The sequence below is a fragment of the Phascolarctos cinereus genome, unplaced genomic scaffold, assembly GCF_003287225.1.
Source record: "Phascolarctos cinereus isolate Bilbo 61053 unplaced genomic scaffold, phaCin_HiC Scaffold_8;HRSCAF=390, whole genome shotgun sequence".
NCBI classification, from domain to species: domain Eukaryota; kingdom Metazoa; phylum Chordata; class Mammalia; order Diprotodontia; family Phascolarctidae; genus Phascolarctos; species Phascolarctos cinereus.
This window is the reverse complement of record NW_027556291.1, coordinates 42,166,854-42,173,699: the sequence shown is the minus strand read 5'-3', so window position 1 is coordinate 42,173,699 and position 6,846 is coordinate 42,166,854. Positions and strand designations below refer to the sequence as shown.

Below are 6,846 nucleotides of genomic sequence, written 5' to 3'. Positions count from 1 at the left end.
GAATAAGTTACCGATATCTAACAATTCTTGAATGTGTTGTAAGAGAGCCTTTTTTGGGTGTTTCTCTTCCATGAATTAACTTGTTTTCAATGGTTCACCTTTTGGCTATAGTCAAATGAGAAACTGGTTGCCAAACTCTGTATCTGTGGATATTTGTACATACACACATATTTCTATTTCTCCTTCTGTCTCTACACACACACACACACACACACACACACACACACACACACACACACACACACATACTCACACATATTAAGTGCTATGGGACTGTGAGCTTCCGTGGTGGGTGAAAGATGAAATGACTGAGGAAAACAAAGGTTTGATCTTCTAAGCATGGTTGTTTTGGTGCAATTCTCCATTCTCTTGGCTTCTGAGCTAAAGTAAATCTTCTTTAAATACTTACCCTCCCTGAGTTCTTTAAGACAGCACTTTCTGAATGCTTCTTTAACAATATCAACAAACATGCCTGAGAGAGGCAGCAGCCTAGCAGAAAGAGGGTGCTGCATGTGGATTCAGAGGGCCTTGACTCCTCTGGGCCTCAAGTCCTGATCTGTGAAATGAGGGGGTGGACTAGATGACCTCTTGTATTCCTTTTAGTTTGAATTATGTTAATATGATCCTATGCTTTGGTTTTTAAAAGTCTCCTATGCAAGAAAGCCCTCTTTGGGATTTAGGGTACTGTCTTTTTTCCTTGCACTTCAGAGCAGCTCCTCTGTGAAACTCATTTAAATGGAAGGAAAACACCTTCTGTCTCTACTCTGAAGAGGGCAAGTGTGTGGAGCCCTGGGCCTAGACCTTTAGGCAAGAGGTTCCCAGGCATCTGAGTGCCTCAGCAGCAGGACTCATCCAGGAAATAAAAGGGAGGGGAGGTGTGACTTATCACACTTCACAGTTGTTTGTCTGCTCCATTTGGGTGCATGTGGCCTGGCTCCAGGGGTGTGCTGGAGTCAATTCAAACCAGTAAACTCAATTGTTCAATTTTCAGTGTGAGCATTTAAAATCACTTTGGGATTACAAATTAGAGCTAGGTTGATTGCTTTGCTGAGTAAATGATGGAGGCGATGTTAATAAGCAGATTAAACTTAAAAGTGTGTCTTGTGAATAGTTTTTGGGTTTTTTTTCCATATTGGAAAGTTGGTCGTTAAACATTTACCAGCACACCACTGCCTGGCTCCACTGTGCAGCCAAGGTCTCTCTCCAGTTTGGATTTTCTGTCTCTCTCATCCTTCTCTACCCTCAGTGTTTCCTGTGAAACACTGAACATATTTCCTACTGGGCATGACTTTCCCTGGGGATAGGATGAGGTGAGCACAGCCTCTAGTCAGATTCTTCACCTGGTCACCTGAGGCTGGCATGGTAGATGACCAGAAGTGCATCCAGACCCAAGAGCTGTGACTGGTTCCCTCACACTGTGGCTGGGAAAGGAGAGCTGTTGTTTGTATTCATTCTCCCTACCCCCTGACTTGGGTTTGAAGTCTGCAGGTCGGCCAGGAGTGTTGGTAGGGGGTGGGGGTGGGGGTAGACTATAAAAGCCTTAGGAAGTGAATAGAAAGCAGTGGCCCTGGCTGGGAAATTGGCACTCCCCCATCCCCATACACCCAAAATATAGTGGAGTTAAAAGTGTACCCTCTTTGGGAGAAGGATCTCACTTGGGGAGAAGTAAGGACTCCTACCCCAAGCAAAACCAGGTTGAGGAGTCATAGCTTGGCAGCCAGGATGGGGGTGGGGTGGGGGAGTAGGATGGGTAGTAAAGCAGTAGATCTAGGAACAGCTACTCTTTGGGTAGATGAGGATTATGGGAAATAGGGTGGAAGACAGACTGCTCTGAGCAAAGGTGGGCAACAGGCTGGGGGGTGGGGCTGGATGGGGCCTGGAGCTTGATTAAGTTTGAGCAGAGACTAGTTGGGAGCCATCTGAGTTGGTAGATGGTAGCTTGCTGTGGGGGTCTGCTCTGCCAAAGTGGGACCAGGGCAGGGCCTGGATGGGCAGAGAGAGCTGACCCACACTGAGCAAGACAAGACAGGGGCAAGACAGCAGGGACTAGGCTGGACATGGACAAGGGCAGAGCATGCAGGTTGATAACTAACTGTATGCCCAAAGTAGGAGAATGAGCCCAACTACTGGAAACCTTGGGAGACCTGGGATTGGGGTGGGGTAGGAGTGGAGAAAGGCAAAAAATTGGAAGAGGCAGCATGGAATAATGCATTGGATACTGGATTTGGTGTTAAGAGGAACTGAGGTCAAATCCCACCTCAGACATATTGTGTAATATTGGACAAGTCATTTTACCTTTCTAGACTTCAGTTTCTTTGACTGTAAAATAAGATGAGGGGGTTGGAGTCAATGGTCTTAATGGCTAGAGTCTATGATCTTGGCAAAACAATATATTTCTCAGCTTAACAAACAAGCACATGCATCCATCTTCTAGGATGGAAGAAGACTTCTTTTGAAAGGGGCAGGAAACTGCCAGTGTCACTAAGTCCTGGTGCCTTTGGCCTCCCATGGGTAACTTAAAGTTCCCTTTGCCCCAGGCAAAGCCACTTGTGCAAATGACTCGAAGTAAGGGTCCATTTCCCTAACTTCAGGAAAGACAGCATTTTCAACCATGGTGGAGGTCTCAGAGTTTCCCACTTCCTCTTTCCAGGTCTCTGACAAGTCCCAGCCCCTCCTGGAGGCTGCCTGCCTGGACACCTAGGGCCTCAGGGGACTCAAGAGGGAGTTCTGTGGGCCAGGCTTTGCTTTCTGGGGACCACGGGTGCTCTCAACCCAGGAGTTCGGTGTTGAGTAGAACATACCAATTTTTCCATAGCTTCAAGACTCAACCTTTTTTGGCTAGTAGGAGGGAGATGAAGAAATTGTGAGTGAAGAGGTATCATGAGGTCCAGCCCCTACACTCCTTTATTGCCCCACCCACTGGAATGTGCACTGGGGTGGAGGGAGAGTAAGTCATCCTCATGCTACCCTAGGATGCTAGAAACTACTTAACCCTGACAGAGATTGTCTTACGGAAGGATCTCTACCCCCTGCTCACCCTCAGGACCCAAAGGCTTGGAGGTAACCTTGCCCATAACCCAAATCATCCCACAAGGATTTCTTGAAGGATTCGGCCTTAGTACTGGGACCGTGGACAGCAACCACCAGTTTGACCCTCTGTCCAGTTAGCAAGGGTTATATTGCCCTCTCACTAGCTAGACCCTCTTCCCCAGGCACCCTCTAAGCAGGTTCCCAGGGTTCCTCTGGGGAAACGTGGCACTTCAGTGGGTGAAGGCTTAACTTGGAAATCACCTTCATTTGCTTTTGGACATATCACCTCTCCTCAAAAATCTCTACAACCCACAGGGACCCTAGGATCCTTGAAGGATAATGAGAGGGTGCCAGAGTTTAGGAGCTGGGACCATATTTCCACCTTTTTGTGAATGTTCAGCCTGGGACACAGCCTTATCCCTATCCTTTCTGTCCTTTTGTGGGTTCCTAGGACCTCTAGCCCCTTTCCCACCAGTTCCCCACCTAGATGCTGGCAGGTCTCTTGGGAGTGAAAGGCATCGGTCAGGGAGCCTATTGATCCTCCTCTATGTCTATACCTTCCCATTAGTACTCCCCCAACTCCTATCTCCTCAGCCACCAGTGACCCCCAAGGGATCTTTTAACTTCTTCTATGGAACTATCTAGGGAGCTATCAATCAGGATCCTCCCTCCTCCCCCAAAGCTGGCCCCTGCAATGCTTATGAGTATAGCGAAGCAAAGTCCTTGCTTTGGACAGACAGCTGACAGGTGATTTTGAACCAACTCCTTAGTTCATCCCTTTTTTTGGGGGGGGGAGTTGGGGAAAGGTATATTTGCTTTCTATATGGAAGATGCCCCCTCTTAAAGATGTTTTTCTAAATATTGGAGAGGGGCTTGTCCTTTATTTTCGTGTGGTAAAAGAGTCCTAGAGAAAAGAAACACATACACCGAATCTCAAAAGGGGAGGAGAACATTTATTTTGGGGGGAGTAACACACAAATATATTCACAGAATCTAGTATGGACTCCTTAAGAGCCTAAGGTGTCTTGAGCTTGTAAGCTTGCAAGCTTGCTTGGACTTCCTCGAAGTTGCCGGGTTGGCGTCTTCTGGGTGGGGCAATTGAACCAGGCTCCTACCTCACTCAAGCAGCAAGGCAATACTGGAGGATTTAACTAGATAACTCCAGTTTTGACGTGCTGCTAGGGCACAGCCGAGCTGAAACTGGGAGTCCTCTCAAAGCATCGAGCCTCGTACGAAGCCAGGTTCAAAAAGCCACCAACCCAGCTGCAGAGCTGTGGGCTTGACCACGAAGCAATAGCTGAGTGGGGGTCTTTGGTCTTCTGGCTTGATTGACATGCCCTTTAGGAAAATGTAACAGCCCACGATGGTTTGCATCACCTTATCTCTACAAACCATGGCGTGCTGCTATTTCTCCTAAAGGATTCACGTGAAGTCACAGGTCTCCAGTGGAAAGGCTAAGGCAGTTTGAGAAAGATTTATTACATGACTTAAGGAAACAAAGCCAGAGAGGTACCATGAATGACTTTGTCTCAACCAGCAGCTCGGAAATCTGTAAGAGACAATGGCAGAAACGTCTGAGACTCGATGAAGGGAGTGGCTTCCCCAAAAGCCTTTAACTTGTAAACGGCAACAGAGCTAAGAGTCTGAAGGGCCTTTCTGGATTGGGGCAAGGGCAGTGGGTACCAGCAGGTGGAGTGTAAAGAAGAGGTTTGGCATGGATTACTAGGGGAAAAGGAGGGATAAGGATAAGGGTGTGATGAATAATCTGGGGGTTGATTAAGGGGGAGGAGCAGCATGAGATGGCGCTGGGCCAGATGCCAGCCCCCATCCCATCTCCCTTCATAAGGGATATTTGGAGGCTAGTGGGAGGGATTCAGGGGAGGGGCAGCTCTGAAAGCAGCCCCACCCAATTAGGGGAAAGGGGTGGAGAAATTCCACTCTCTAGAGGACTGGGTGGGGTGGGGGGAGGGAGAGGAGAGGGAGTCAGGCAGAAGGTCTTTCTCTCTCTCTTTTAACTCTTAACTTATATGTAACTACTGGCGGCAGGTTAATTTTCAACTCAGATTCCCTAAAAGTCTTAGAAGTGGAGTACTCTTGGAAATCCTGTCTGCCCTTTGTGTTTTGAGAACATTACCAATACTTACCTACTCGGGAAGCTTCTTCCTGGTACGCAAAAAGAAAAATGGAATCTTGGCAAATGAAAATACTTAGAAAAATTTGATCTATACAGTAGGTCGAAAACAAATCTAAAACTCAAATTTTAAAAAATGTACTTTACAGGAAAGTGGCTGACCTAGGCTAGAAAGAATTCAAAGGGGAATCTTTCCAGATTAGCAGACTTTTCCAGATTTAGACCGATCTTAGAGTGAAACTACAATTTAGATGCCCACTAGTGAAAACTGCCCTGTTCAATTACAGCATTTTTTCCCCAAGTTCAACTGCCATTTCTGGCAAGTAACTTTCCTCAGATCTTACTTTTTAAAAGGTACACCTGGTGATTTTCTGCAGTACAAACAAATCTGACATATCACATTATTAAACAGATCTTTTCCCCTCTAAAGCAGTAACACAGAAAATCCCTGAATAGTTGATAGCACCAAATACATGCTAAAATCACATTTTACCATGTTACCTTTTTTTTTTTCCCTCTAAGAGTAACCAACCTCAGAGACAAGATACATACGTTTTCCTAACGCATTACAAGTATTCAGCAAGTACTACTGAGTTCCGGCAACTGGAGTTTACTGAAAAAGAGGTTAAGTCAGCATTTTAAAAACCATTAAATTGAAATTTCCTAAGAGGCAGTGTAAGATTAATTCTTACCAAATTTTCTCCGTGATCTTCCTGCTATGTGGAAGGAAGTTTTGTTATTCAGTAAAGAGAAGACTATCACTCATTACATTTCAAAAGGAAAACATACTCTTTTCAAAAGCAAAAAGCCATTTTACCTTATTTCTCGCTCCTCAGATGGTAAATTGCTCTGAAAGACAGAAAAAGCATTGGTTAGTTAAAAAACATCACCGAAATACTCAATTTGAACTTGCAAGTTTCCCTAGACTAGAGCATTACCTTACATAGCTGAGGAGCTGGTCGGCAGTCGCTGCTCGGTGGGCAGAGGGAGTCGGTGGGCAGAGAGAGGCTGGCTGAGCAGGCTCGGAGGTGGCAGAGGTGTTCCAGTGGGTTCCCTTCCACTCCTCTGCAACTCAGCCTCTCGCCTGCTCGGCTTTTATATCTTTGAGGTAACCCCTTCACTCCCAGAATCCTGGCAACCTTTTAAGGGTTTGAATGGCTTCCAAAGGCACCTCCCCTTGGCTCTAGAGGCTTCCTTCCCCCACCCCCACTCAAGTTTCCAGGGGCTTCTTGTCATTCTTGGCATCTGCGTCATTGGCTGATACAATAGACAAGGAATCAATATTCAAGTGTCACCAATTCCTTTTCACCCCCACATTTTTTCTCCCAGTTAGGCCCCTCAAACATCATGTTTGTGGCATCCCCCCCAAAAAAAGGCAACTTACTCTGTGGCAGATTTTTCTAGGTTGGATATTTAACTTTCATATGAACCGCCCCCCCATTTGCATTACCATAGTTTCTTTCCTTTCCCCTTTATGATATAAACCTCTCAACCATCGAATTCTTGTAAAACTTTGACTCCCCAAAGTTTTTCTTGTCTTTTTAGACTTCCCCTCCAAAACTATTATTGAAATGTTTAATTCGGGTGAGAAACTGCAAAGACTTACAGGGTGGGCTGGGCTGGGTTGGGAGAATGGCAGCACCCCTTCCCCAATTCATAGTTGTCTTTTTACATATTTGTTCCTT

At 46.1% G+C, this 6,846-nt stretch overlaps 1 long non-coding RNA gene across 1 annotated transcript; it reads right to left on the bottom strand.

Annotated features, from left to right (window-relative positions):
• Positions 1-3,963: 3,963 nt before the first annotated feature.
• LOC110196536 (uncharacterized) lies at positions 3,964-6,216 on the bottom strand. The gene is made up of 2 exons (XR_013483589.1): positions 6,100-6,216; positions 3,964-6,010 (listed from the first exon to the last, which is right to left on the bottom strand). It is a non-coding gene; the product is annotated as an uncharacterized LOC110196536 (long non-coding RNA).
• Between the last annotated feature and the right edge of the window lie 630 nt (positions 6,217-6,846).